Source organism: Gopherus flavomarginatus, chromosome 5 (assembly GCF_025201925.1).
Source record: "Gopherus flavomarginatus isolate rGopFla2 chromosome 5, rGopFla2.mat.asm, whole genome shotgun sequence".
Lineage (NCBI taxonomy): Eukaryota > Metazoa > Chordata > Testudines > Testudinidae > Gopherus > Gopherus flavomarginatus.
This window is the reverse complement of record NC_066621.1, coordinates 102,160,435-102,175,184: the sequence shown is the minus strand read 5'-3', so window position 1 is coordinate 102,175,184 and position 14,750 is coordinate 102,160,435. Positions and strand designations below refer to the sequence as shown.

The window sequence follows — 14,750 nt, the reverse complement described above, 5'->3', positions numbered from 1 at the left end:
CAGGGGGATGGCTAAAGGTGAACAAAGAGATCAAATGGCCTACTGGCCTGGGAAAGGCCAGAAAGGAGAGGCTGGAGCGGGTTTCAGTTGGGAGCTGGCTGGGGACGGGAAGTGAGTGCAGATGGGGTTGTCTGGCTTGCTGGGCCTCAGAATGGACCCAGCTGAGGGATCCCGTTCTCTTAACCTACAAGCTCTGTTTTAGACCATGTTCCTGTCATCTAATAAACTTCTGTTTTACTGACTGGCTAAGAGTCACGTCTGACTGCAAAGTGGGGCTGCGTGCAGGACCCTATGGCTTCCCCAGGACCCCACCTGAGCAGACTCACTATAGGAAGCTCACAGAGGGGCATATGCTGAATGCAGCAAGGTCAGACCCAGGAAGGTGAAGCCGTGTGAGTTTCTTGCACTGAAGACAGTCTGCTCCAAAGGAGAGGAGGCTCCCCAAAGTCCTGATTGGCTTTGTGGGGAGCAGTTCTAGAGTATCGCCTGGGGACTCTGTGACAGGTGTGAGTCTGATTTTGGTTTTAGTTCTTATTTTGGGATGGCAACTGCCTCTTGCATGCACTTCCCCTCCCAGCTGATGGTTCTCTTGGCGGATCTTCAGTGACACAGTCCTCTGTCTGAGTCACATACGTTGCCCCCCCTTCCAGGGTATATGGTACAAGTTCTTATCTTGGCCCTGGTATGGGGCCATAGCTCTAAGGCTGCTGCCAGAGACACTGCCTTCTTCAAGCACCTAGCCGGGACCCATCTTGGTACCCACAGCTGATGGTGTTTCAGCAGGTCTCCCTGGGCTCAGTCTTCAACCAGACCAGCGGTGCCCATCTTGGAACCCTCACTGGCCTGGCCAGGTTCTGTGTTCAGTCTCCTTGGGCTTCAGCCTGCCTACACTGACCTTCCACTGGTCCTGCTGCTCTTCTTGCCAGCCAGGCACCTGGACTTCAGCAGCCTTCCCTGAGCTTCAATCCCATCTGCAGTGAGCTCTCTGTGCTACTGCTGCTCTTCCAGCCAGCCAGTCGCCCAGTCTTCGCTCCTCAAACTCCATGCAGCAATTGAAATTCTCTGCTCTGCTTCTGGCCTTGGATTGGCTGCTCCATGCTGCCAGGTTGAGACCCCGAAATCCCTGACAGCCTCTTAGATCTCTTCCTCTTCATCCCAACCTCCTGACTCAGCACCCCAATGAGATTTTGCATCCAGTGCTCAGCTCCCTGTGTCTCATGGCATGGATGCTTCATGGTTTGATGAGGAGGAATTATATTTGGAGATTGTCCAGCAAATCTTGCTTGATAGTAGAAAGCCCTCCACCAGAGTGGCCTATTTGGCCAAGTGGAAGTGGTTCTCAATGTGGTTGCTAGCCCAGGGAGTTCAGTCAAAGATGCTGTGATGAAGCAGAGCAACAGCTGGCCAGCACACCAGGGATTAAAGAGACCCTCTGGGCCAAGCTAGCCCCAACCTGATATACCTCCAGCTAATGCCAGTTCTGGAGGGAGGAGAAAAAGAAAGCTTGGCTCAGTTTGGGGCTGACTGGCAAAGGGACAGGAGCTATCCGCCTCTGTAACTGAGGAGAAGGATCACTAACCTATTTGCCAAGACTGCCACCTGAGAAGAAGCACTGTCTCCTCAGCCACAGAAGACTCTGGAGGAGTCCAGCACTAAAGGAAATTGAAGGGCAAAGCCTAGGGACTTCGTGGGGTTTGGCCTCCCCAATATACAGCCGACTGCTTGAAGCAGCCTGGGATTGTGACAAGGTTCTGTTCAAGGCCCCACAAGAGGACCCTGTGGGAAGCTGGCCACCCGATTAAGTGGACTAGAGTGGCCGTGCTCCTAACAGAACAGTTTGGTAGGAAGTAGCCCAGGGCTTGGACCTGGTGAAGAGGGAGGGCCCAGGTTCCCCTGTCTTCCCCCCCTTACCTTAAAGACTGAGGGCCCACAGTCAAGTAGGGGGCTGAGAACCACCTAACCAGTATGCTGTACGGTCCTCCGGGCCACTCAGTAGAGATGCCTTGAATTCAGGGCATCTTGGAGTATCTGTTGCACCTTCAGTCTTCTGATATTGCACTTGGTTTGTTGAGCAATTTCTGCATTTCATCCACCCATCCATGAGAAATCAGTGTTTTTTTAACTCCATGCTTGTGAGGTTCTTGAAATGAGTCACTTGTAACCATCTACTGGTAAAAGACCTTAGTGCTGTGGGATCTTAGTGCTGTCTTAGCAGCTCTTATGGGACCTTGTTCAAGCCTCTGGCAACTTCTTCTTTCTCCCTCTGTGTCAGAAAACTGCTTTCCTTATTGTGATCAAATCTGCAAGGAGTGTGTGCAAGTGGCAAGCTTTGATGGAGAGCCTCCTTACACACAATTTTCCAAAGACTGTAACCCTGCAGCCACACCCTCAATTTTTTATATGAAGTTGTTTCTCTTGAACCAAGTTATGTCTACCAGAGTTTTTCCCTAAGTCACATTCAACGCAAGATGAGCAGTGTCTTCACACATTAGCTATCAGGCAATGTTTAGCATTTTCCCTGGGTAGAACTAAATTTTCCATTCTTCATCTTGTCTGTTTGTTTCATATGCAGATCGAATGAAGGGGCAAGTAGTCTCACCACAGTCAGTCTCCAAGTGGATACCTTCCTGTATCATGACAGCATACAAAGTACCTCAGACTGTACCTCCTCACAGGCTGCAAGCTCATTGCATGAGCGCCCAGGCAACATCAGTGGCATTTCTAAAGTGAAGCTCCTATTCTGGCATCTGCAGAGCTACCACGTGGTCCTCTATATACGTTACAAATCACTGTTGCATCCAGATCAGATGTGAACTTTGGGAAGGCAATCCTGCAGTCCTTGGTTAAATAGCCCACCTCCTGCGAGTATTGTTTGTGAGTCACCTACATGAAATACACGGCTACATCTATTCAAAGAGGAAAGAATGGTTACTTACCTTTCCTGTAACTTGTTCTTTGAGATGTAATGACAATGTGCATTCCACAGCCCACTTCATCTCCTATGCATCAGAGACTGTGCTCTGGATGTTGAGTGCAAAGGAACTAAGGGTGGTTGGAGCAGCACCACTTTTATATAGCCAGGAGTGGCGCTAGGGCCACAGGGTGCAGGTGCTACCCTTATGCTATCCAAGGCAAACTTCTCCAGCTTTGGTGCACTGGGCACTCACATACCTACATGGAATACGTGTCTGCATCCCATCTCAAAGAACAGTTACATTACAGGTAACTATCACCACATCAAAAGATTCTTAGAGCAGTCTCACTCAGTCCTCTTGTGATATAGAGATTCCCTTCTTGGAGCTTGAATTGGGTGCTAGGAACCTTAACAAAACAACCATTTGAACAACTACATTTTTTTCAGCCTAATTACTCTCTCTCAAAGTTTCTTTTTTAGTAACAGTCACCTTGGCTAGGAGGGTATTGGAAGTTGGAACATTTTCTATGGAGCCTCATCTATGTATTTTTCATAATGACGAATTCTTTGTCTGGACCTGTCATTTATTCCAAAAATAAATACATTTTCCACAGTTCTTTTCCCCTAATCTAAGCATCCCAAGGAGATTGAATGTCATAAATTAGGTGTCAGAAAAGTACTTAAATCTATCTCAAGAACACAGTTCTTTTCATTTTATATCACTCTCCAGTGAAAGGGAAGAAAGCCTCTAAATCCTCTACAAGGTAGATTAAGGCAGAGGTTGCTGAAACCTATAGAGCATTTGGAGTGAATTCACCAGATAATGTTACAGCCCACTCCCTGAGGGGTTCAGCAACCTCTTGGACAGAAAGGTCTTGCGCTTCATATCAAACTGTAAGGAAGCAACGTGGACATCAGTGAACACACTCACAAAGCACTACAAAGTGGATTTCCTTTCTTCTTCAGATTCAGCTTTGGGGAGAATCATAGAATCATCGGACTGGCAGGAACCTCAAGAGGTCATCTAGTCCAGTCCCCTGCACTCATGGCAGGACTAAGTATTATTCAGACCATCCCTGACAAGTGTTTGTCAAACCTGCTCTTAAAAATATCCAATGATGGAGATTCCACAACCTTCCTAGGAAATTTATTCCAGTGCTTAACCACCCTGACATTCAGGAAGCTTTTTCTAATGTCCAGTTTAAACCTCCCTTGCTGCAATTTAAGCTCATTGCTTCTTGTCCTATCCTCAGAGGTTAAGAAGAACAATTTTTCTCCCTCCTCCTTGTAACAACCTTTTATGTACTTGAAAACTGGTATCATGTCCCCTCAGTCTTCTCTTCTCCAGACTGAACAAACCCTATTTTTTTCAATCTCCCTTCATAGGTCATGTTTTCTAGACCTTTAATCATTTTTGTTGTGCTTCTCTGGACTTTCTCTAATTTGTCCACATCTTTCCTGAAATGTAGTGCCCAGATCTGTACACGGTACTCCAGTTGAGGGCTAATCAGCACATAGTAGAGTGGGAGAATGACTTCTTGTGTCTTGTTTACAACACTCCTGCTAATATATCCCAGAATGATGTCCGTTTTTTTTGCAACAGCGTTACATTGTTGACTCATATTTAGCTTGTGGTCCACTATGACCCCCAGATCTCTTTCTGCAGTATTCCTTCCTAGGCAGTCATTTCCCATTTTGTATGTGTGCAGCTGATTGTTTCTTCCTAAGTGGAGTACTTTGCATTTGTCCTTATTGAATTTGATCCTGTTTACTTCAGACCATATCTCCAGTTTGTCCAGATCATTTTGAATTTTAATTCTATCCTTCCAAGCACTTGCAACTCCTCCCAGCCTGGTATCATCCACAAACTAGAACCAGAACCAGAACTGATAACAGCAGGACCCCATTAGTTGTGCCCTTCCAGCATGCCTGTGAACCACCAATAACTACTCTCTGAGAAAAGTTTTCCAACAAGTTTTGCACACACCTTATAGTAGCTCCATCTAGGTTGCATTTCCCTAGTTTGTTTATGAGAAGATCATGCGAGACAGTATCAAAAGCTTTACTAAAGTCAAGATATACCATGTCTACTGCTTCCTCCCCATCCACAAGGCTTGTTACCCTGTCAAAGAAAGCTTTCAGGTTGGTTTGACACAATTTGTTCTTGACAAATCCGTGCTGACTGTTACTTATCTTATTAAATTAGAGATGTTTGCAAATTATTTGTTCCAATATCTTTCCAGACACAGAAGTTAAGCTGACTGGTCTTTAATTCCCTGACTTGTCCTTATTTCCCTTTTTATAGATGAGCACTATATTTGCCCTTTTCTCTCCTGTCTTCCATGACTTTTCAAAGATAATCGCTAGTGGCTCAGATATCTCCTCAGTCAGCTCCTTGAGTATTCTAGGATGAATTTCATCAGGCCATGGTGACTTGAAGACATCTAACATTTCTAAGTAATTTTTAACTTGTTCTTTTCCTATTTTAGCCTTTGATCCTACCTCATTTTCACTGGCATTCACTATGTTAGACGTCCAATCACCACCAACTTTCTAGGTGAAAAGCGAAACAAAGAAGTCATTAAGCACCTCTGCCATTAACATATTTTCTGTTGTTATTTCCCCCCTCCCCCTCACTGAGTAATGGGCCTATCCTGTCCTTATTCTTCCTCTTGCTTCTAATGTATTTGTAGAATGTTTTCTTGTTAACCTTTATGTCTCTAGCTAGTTTGATCTCGTTTTGTGCCATGGTCTTTCTATTTTGTCCCTACAAACCTGTGTTGTTTGTTTATATTCATACTTCAGAATATTCTGCCACAGCATTTATCCGGAGTCAGTCCTCATGTACATTATTTGAATCCTCACCCCTCAACCCCTTCCCTGGGGGTGAGTACTGCTTTGCACATCCTGCAGTACAGGCTACTTATCTTTGAATTTTCTTTCCAATACCCTCAGATGGTCTGGCTCACCTGGAAAATTAATTTTTCTTAGAATTATAGTTTTTTTCCCTCTGTTTTCATGGATTAGAATGGAAAATACGTGCTTGTGTAAAGGAATATTTGTTTGTTCCTAAGACTCTGTTACAAGGTTCACATGTTAAATTTAGGTGACTAAGGGTTTGTCTACATGGCCATTTAGTCCGCAGCAAGCTGGCGGATGAATCTATCTGAAGCTAGCCTGCTAAGATCTAACTGTCCCTGTGGACCTGCTGATGTGCCCTAACAGTTTCTGAGTGTACTTTGATCTATTCCTGTTTCCAACAGGGTAATCAGAGCACGCTAAGGAACTTTTCACATTAGGAGGGTCTACAGGACAGTTAGCTTCGGCAAACTAGTGCACAGTAGATTCAGGCCCCAGCTAAATGTTGGTGCGGACAAGCCCTTATTGCAATATATTCAGTTAGTATTTTTTGATTTTGGAAGCTGTCATTTTTGGTTCTCAACAGAGGGGTGATCCTGGCTCCAGGCTGGCTGCCAATTTGTTCTCTGCCTCCAACTAGCAGGGAGAGGGGGGATGCCCACTGTACAGACTGTTGGACATGGAGGGTATTAAAGAAAATTCCCAGGTAAAAAGGAAAATTTACTTTTGCCCTGATAACATTTGTGGAAACAGCTGAACCATTTTGGCTGAAACACATACAAAATTCAGCCTGAGGCCGATACCTGACATGGAAAATTTCAGCCCGAATGGTTATAGTGTGTCCAAGTTATACACAGTTGAAAATAAAGTCTTATAATGGCAAGTGTGAGTGACATGAACTATGGGCGCACTACTATCTCCTCCTATAATAACATAAAACAGTTGGAATTCAGATAATCAAGGAAGGGATTTAACCAGCACCACTGTCTTGAGAACTCAGTTTCTTTAAATTTATTCAGATTCATTTAATCTCTGTTTAAGATAGCATGAAGTGACGGAAGTGAAGTCTGAGGCTAAATTAAAATTAGCTTTCTAAAACATTTATATATATCACAGCTGTTCAGAGGATCTGAGAAACTAGAGGGTCCAGATGTTTTGACATGAAGAGTCAACATGTTTAGAGATAAGTGCCTTGTGCGTTTAGTAGCTGAACAGGTGAGATACCCTGATACCACAAGGCAATCTGTTTCTCAGACCTATTCTGTAACACAGAATAATATTAGCTATTTGACATATTCTTATCATTCATCCTAGAAAAATCATGTATAATGGATAGAGCTGTAATCGCAGCTGTCTGGGATATTGAGGAATATGTTTTAGAAAAATATGTCCAACTTGTCCAATTCTAAGATTTTTGTCAATGTTCTCTGTTCTCTATTGGCTAAATCATTTACTTAACCTTTTGAATAAACTGCAAATCAAGAAGCTTATCTGTTTCTAATATACTATTAGTAGGTAATATTATGCCAGAATCAGAAATCCTGTTTATCTATGCTATCTCAATGAATTAAAAACAGAAATTGAGAAACCAAGAAATAAAAAAAAAATCCTTCGTAAATTATTTTTCATTAACTTAAAGTGAATGGAGATAGGCAAATGTAATGGGAATATCTACACTAAGGAAAATATGTTGGAAGATCTTATGAAACATACCATGTTGATGACAGTGGTCTCCCCTTTAGCAAGAGCAAAGTGCTAGTGGAAATTTTCCCATAAAGATGTTCACCCCCTTTCCTACACAGAGATCAGTTCTGTGAGTGAGAAACAATTTCAGGCTTTAACCTCAGAATTACAACAGGGCTGCTAAATACAGGTAGGATGGTGATTTAATGCTGACAATGTAGTGCAGTAAATGAACCTAGAAGGAAGGAATACCAGCATCAGATATAACTAATTTTCTGATGCTTGCACTCATTCTTCATGTGTTCAATGAAAGCAGATAGGAAGGAAAAGGGGATGCACGCAAGTTGAAATGAACAGAAGCAGAGTGAAAGTAAAAACAAAGAAGAAAAGAGCAGTAAAAAAGCTAGAGGAGAATAGGAATGCAGGAAAAGGAACAAAAAAAAGAGAGAGAAGAAAAGAGAACAACAGCAAAATTAGAAGAAAGCCATAGAAGTGAAAACACTATATAAAAAAAAAGGATGGAACCTGGTAGATGTGAATTCTTGAATGATGTTTAAGTTTGTAGGGGGGGAAAGGTTTTGGATAGTCTCCGTTCTCATTCCACTGTTGTTCTGTCTCCAGCTCCAGCTTATTACTTTTTTCATACATCTTTTTTGTTCTTTTTTCTTCTTTCTGAATCTGCCTCACTCTCTGTCATTGTAACTATATGGGAACAGGCACCTGTCACACTTTTGTTTCTAATTTGCCAGATTGGCCTATCATGGAAAAGGGTTAGGAGTGTGTTGGGTATAAAATAATATAATATAATATAATCCATAGTTCATTACAAAGCCATTCACACATATGCATGGGATAAAAGTAAAAGAGAGATAAAAGTTTGGTTGATAAAGGTAACTTCATAAGTATAATTTACTTAAACTTTTCTAAGATGTTTGATTTACTACAACACAACATTATGATTTAAAAATTAGGACTATGTGATATCAGTAAAGCATATGCAACATCAGTAAAACATAAGTTAAATGGATTAAGAACTGGCTAAACTCAAAATGTAGTTGTCAGTGGACAATCATCATCAAATGGAGATATTTCTAGTGAGGTTCTTTAGGAATTCAACATTTTTGTCAATGATCTTGAAGTAAATATAAAATACTGCTGATTAAATTTGCCAATTTTTATATCTTCTGCAGAGTGTTGAATACTGATGAGGACAGAGCAGTTATTCAGAGCAATCTAGATCACGTGGTAATCTAGGTCCATTCAAACAAAATATGTTTTAACACAGCAAAATGTAAATTTTTACATATAGAACAAGAAACATAGGCCATACTTACAGGATTTAGGGGATCAGAATGGATAAGCAACTGAACGCATGCTCCTAGTGCAAAAGTGTGAGAAAAAGGGCAGATGTGACCCTTGGATATATAAACAAGGGACTAATAAGGTGATTTTACTTCTGTGTATATGGCACTGGTATGAAACTGATAATGAAATATGCCTAGCACAGTAGGGTCTTGGTCCATGACCAGCAGTGGCAGATTGGCCACTGGGGCCCGTGCCCAGGGGCCCTGGCCAATTGGGGTGCTCTGGAAAAATGAGCACCCCCCATGTCCTGACCCGCTCTGCTCGCCCAGCACTCTTGCCAGGGAGCAGAGTCAGGGTGTGAGGACTTCACCCACCCACCTGGCACTCCATCCAGGCAGTGGGGTTGGGGCATGGGGGATTGCCCCGCTCTGCCCACCCGGTGCTCTATCCGGGGAGTGGGGTCAGGGTGTTAGGGTTTGCCCCACTTCCCCGCAGGAGCACTGGGTGGATGAGTGCAGCGGGGAAGGCCCCAGTGCCCTAAACCCACTCCCTGGATGGAGCACTGGTTGGGCAGAGCATAGAATCATAGAAGATTAGGGTTGGAAGAGACCTCAGGAGGTCATCTAGTCCAACCCCCTGCTCAAAGCAGGACCAACACCAACTAAGTCATTCCAGCCAGGGCTTTGTCAAGCCAGGCCTTAAAAACCTCCAAAGAAGGAGATTCTACCACCTCCCTAGGTAACCCATTCCAGTACTTCACCACCCTCCTAGTGAAATAAGTTTTCTTAATATCTAACCTAGACCTCTCCCACTGCAACTTGAGACCATTGCTTCTTGTTCTGTCATCTGACACTGCTGAGAACAGCCTAGCTCCATCATCTCTGGAACCCCCCTTCAGGTAGTTGAAGGCTGCTATCAAATCTCACCCCCCCCCCAGTCTTCTCTTCTGCAGACAAAACAAGCCCAGTTTCCTCAGCCTCTGCTCATAAGTCATGCACCCTACCCTCTAATCATTTTTGTTGCCCTCCACTGGACTCTCTCCAATTTGTCCACATCCTATCTAGGAGGAAGTGGGGAGCAAAACTGGACACAATACTCCAGATGTGGCCTCAACAGTGCCGAATAGAGGGGAATAATCACTTCCCTCAGTCTGCTGACAATGCTCCTACTAATGCAACCCAATATGCCGTTAGCCTTCTTGGCAACAAGGGCACACTTCTGACTTGTATCCAGCTTCTCATCCACTGTAATCCCCAGGTCCTTTTCTGCAGAACTGCTGCTTAGCTAGTCAGTTACCAGCCTGTAGTGGTGAATGGGATTCTTCCGTCCTAAGTGCTGGACTCTGCACTTGTCCTTATTGAACCTCATCAGATTTTTTGTGTTGGTCACTCTGGATCCTATCCCTACCCTCCAGCATATCTACCTCTCCCCACAGCCTAGTGTCATCTGCGAACTTGCTGAGGGTGCAATCCATCCCATCATCCAGATCATTAATAATAAGAGCAGAGCAAGCCCCTGTGCCCCAACCCTGCTTCCCGGATGGAGGACTGGGCAAGCAGAGCGTATCGGGGAGATGACTTCAGGTGGAAGGGATGGGGAGGGGCCACACTTGCTCTGGCCCAGGGGCCCCACTAAACCCAAATCCACTTCTGATGACTAGGACTCTTAGTTGCAACAGAAATACAAATAAATAATAATACCGCATCCAGCTGTGGTGTCCTCAATTTTAAAAGAATTTTAAATTGTAGATGGTACAGAAAAGAGCCACAAAAGTTATTCAAAGAATAGAGAAAATGACTTGCAGTGAGAGACTTAGAGTTCAATCTGTTTTGAGTATTAAAAATAAGATTGAGAGATGACTTGATGAAAATATATAAGTACCTTAATAGGTCCGACTAGATAATCTAATGGTCCTGACTAGTTTTAAACTGTATGAATCTATGAAAAGTGAAAGTGCTAGTTTTAGCTAACACTGGAGGGTGTTAGTATGCCTGTAGTTCTACAGCTCCCAGCACTTTATTAGAGTTGGTTAAATTTTTTTCATCCAAACCTTCTATAACAAAAAATATCCTTTTGTGAAACACAAGTTTTTGATAGACGTTTTGCTTGTTCAAGTTTTCTGACTTTTTCTATTAAAAAAAAACTGAAAATCTGAAATATTTGTTTTTCAGTAGGTTTTTTCTACCCTTTCACTTTCTTTACTTCCTTTTTTCAGTGACAACATGGAGAGAAAAGAATAAATGGGGGAAAGACCAAAAAAAGAGAAGGGGAAGAACCCCATGACTGAAAAACCTTAAGTTTTGAAAACCAGAAACTGGGGAGAGAGGGGGATATTTTTTCTCATCAGAAAATTTCAACATTTTCCACAAAATCTTTATCTGTGCATCTGTTGTCACATATTACCAGTGAGCTTCCTAGGTTATTATATCTTTAGGGCAGGTATTGTATCCTTTTATGTGTCTGTAAAATCCCTGCCATTGTGCAAATAGTAGCAATAATCATAGTTTTGGAACTTTTAGTCAATCCATTTTGTTCCCTTTTGGAGTCCTTCTGAATTGACAACATTTACCTCCTTAAAAATATTCTTTCTTTCTCTCTGCCCCACATGCCATTACAAAAGATGACCCATATAAAACCTCTGAGAATCTTGACAGTGTTTATACTTAGAATAGTCATCCAGTAGCACTGATACTAATATACAAATTACTCACTGCAGCTGCCTTTATTTGTTAGTCATTGGATTATTTGCCTAAAATAATAGATAGTACTATTCCTTTCTCTTTTCCTAATTACCAGTTATCTCTCTAGATTAAAATAAATTTGACTGTCCATTTTTTCCTCTTGTGTGATCCTTCAGTGAAGTCATAATACTGAATTTGCAAAATAATAGTTCTGTGACAAAAGATTGTGTTGCTTTAAATGCAGACATGTGATGATACTGCATGATAAAGCAAGAGAAGCTGAAGTACAAGCAGGAAAGCTCTTAGATAAATAGGTGTGTCTACAATAAGGGTCTGCTCCAGATCCCACAGACTTCACTGGGAGTTGGTTTGAGCCTCATGAGCTGAGTACAGCAAATTGCTGTTTCTTATTCATTCTTTTATGTCTTTTCACCAATATGAAAATTCCTATATAAAAGTGAAAATAAGGTGTTAAACTTAGATTGTTGAGTCTGCATCGTATTTTATATCGTAAAACTGTGAGTTTAGAATAATAGCTTTGATTTATGAAAAATATTGACTAGTTCTTATATATTACTCTTGTAGTGCTTATGATTTGTATTATAACTCATGCCTTTTAATGCTATTACATCTCTTTCTAATTACAGTTAAATTCTGTACCATCTTAGCTATATTGAAAAACTTTTTTAAACTAACACTTAAATATCTATAACAGTCACAATATTCCAAAATTCATTGGTGGTAGTGTTGCAGTTTGTTTTCTTTTATTGTCAACTAACCTTGGTTCTGGTTACTTATTAACCTAATTATTTACAGCTTATAGTGATCAATTTGTCAGGGATTGTTGCTGAGATAAATATTCATCTGTGAAGAATGTAATTGTCTTATACTAAATAGCATGAGTTTTGTAGAGAATCCACCCATAAAGAAATACTTTATATTTCTAGCCTTTGTATACATTGCTTCAGTTACTATATCAGCAATGTTTTTGATTAGTGATAAAATAATCAGCTACATTTTAAATAGGGTGATGGTTTCATTGAATTTATGGTTTTATGGTATGAACAAAATTAAGAGGTAGTGTTAACAGTAAGATTTGTTATCCAATTTTCATTGTCCATAGACATAAGCATGAATGAAACAATTAGGAAGGCTTTATTATTAATCGAGTACAGAGGTGGGCAAACTTTTTGGCCTGAGGGCCATATCTGGGTGAAGAAATTGCATGCAGGGCCATTAATGTAGGGCTGGAGCATGGGGTTGGGATGCAGGTAGGAGTGCAGGGTGCAGGAGGCGGCTCCGGGCAGGGGGTTGGGTGCGGGAGGCGGCTCCGGGCAGGGGGTTGGGATGCATGAGGGGTGCGTGATGTTGCAGGGGGCTCAGGGCAGGGTGTTGGGTGCAGGAGAGGATGCAGAGTGCTGGAGGGGCTCAGGGCAGGGAGTAGGGGGCTCAGGACAGGGGGTTAAGGTGTAGGAAGGGGTGCAGAGTGCGGGAGGGGGCTCAGGGCAGGAGGTTGGGGTGCGACAGGGGGCTCAGGGTAGGGGGTTGGGGTGCAGGAGGGGTTCTGGGTGCGGGCTCCAGCTCGGTACCACTTACTTTGAGTGGCACATAGCAAGGCTAAGGCAGGCTCCCTGCCTGCCTGCCCGCCTGCCCAGGCTGTGTGCCACTCCTGGAAGTGGCTGGCACCATGTTCCTGCGGCCCCTGGGGATGAGGATGAGCAGAGGGCTCTATGCACTGCCCTCGCCTGCAGGCACTGCCCCCCGCAGCTCCCATTGGCGGGGAACAGAGAACCGCAGCCAATAGGAGCTTCAGGGGTGGTACCCGCAGGCGAGGGCAGCGCATAGAGCCCTCTTGCCCCTCCTCCCTTCTGGGGCTGTAGGGATGTGATGCCAGTTGCTTCCAGGAGTGATGCGGGACCAGGGCAGGCAGTGAGCCTGCCTTAGCCCTGCTACACCATGGGGCTGGCAATCCCATGGGCAGGATCCAAAGCCCTGATAGGCTGGATCTGGCCCATGGGCCATAATTTGCTCTCCCCTGATCGAGTAAGCACGGGCTGAACCAATAGTTCAGTATGAGCCCTGGCCCTAGGTCAGGGCGGAGCAGCAAACACACAGTCAGGAGCTCAGACTTTTGAGCGTCTGGTGTGAGGGGAGACTTCCACCCATGAGTAGGGTGGCAGGGGGGATGCAGGCCCACCTGCTCCACTGCATCCCAGCCTGGGGCCCTAGCAGCGGCAGAAGACTTGCTCAGCTGGGGATCCTGACCGCAACACACTGACATTGGTTCTGGTCCTGCTGCAGCCAGGCCAGGGTCGGCTGCCCCCGGGCTACTTCCGAACTCCCCCTTGTAAGGTATCTGGGTTTGGCTGGCATCCTCGGCGGTTTCCAGCACCATCAGTTCCTCTGCGTAACTAGCGAAGGGTAGGCTTGGCTGCTCCTCGAGGTAGCTGGTAAGGGGCAGGCGCGGCTCCTCCTTGGGGTAGCTGGCCATGGGTAGGCGTGGCTGGCCCGGCCAGTCCTCAGGTTGGCCGCCTTGGCCAGTCCTCAGGTTGGCCATGGCCCTCCGGCGTTTCCCAGCCCAGAGCTAGGCCACAGGCGTCTGGCCTCTCCGGCAGCTGGCTTTCAACTGAACTTTGCAGCGTGGCTTTCCTACTTCCTGTCCTGTGCCATGGCCTCTAGGGAGCTGGCATAGGACACACTGGCTCTGCCCACATTGGTGCTAGGGGAGGTTTGTTCCTCCGCGTGCCTGTGGGATATCCCACTGCCTCACTACACCCCCCCCACACACACACTCGCACATCTAATTTCAATGAATTATATGGTTTCAGAAACAGAGCATGTATGTATTTGGCTGAAACGCATCTTCCAGCTATGAAAATGTTTCTTAGGTTTATTTTGATATTTCATCTTAGTTGGGAATCAGGTGTTTCATTGTTTGGGTTTTTTTTTTTTGAAGGAATTTTAATATCCATGAAAGGTGCTGGGCTGATGGTCCTGTAGATAGAACACTTTTATTTATCCCCAAAAGAGGTGTAGACAAATCAGCAACATTATTATGGTCTTGCTCACATTGCCCTGCTACTAATCTTCAGTTGTTATACAGCATATGTAGTTCATTCTCTGTACCTATTGTTCAGCCTCGAGCCTCTTCCTTGCACTGCAAACAAATGGGCCAATTAGTATCAGTTTTTATAGTATTTTGATGGTGTGGACATCTGTTCACCATGAAATTAACTGCAGACACTAACTGATTTCATGCAGGCCACTCAATCAAGCAGCCAGTAGATGGTTATTGCTTTTAGTCCTTA

General features: G+C 44.0%; 1 protein-coding gene across 15 annotated transcripts in view; it reads left to right on the top strand.

The window, feature by feature from the left end:
• Nucleotides 1-14,750, top strand: part of RYR3 (ryanodine receptor 3) — a 630,986-nt gene that overhangs the window by 210,910 nt on the left and 405,326 nt on the right. The window lies entirely within an intron of this gene.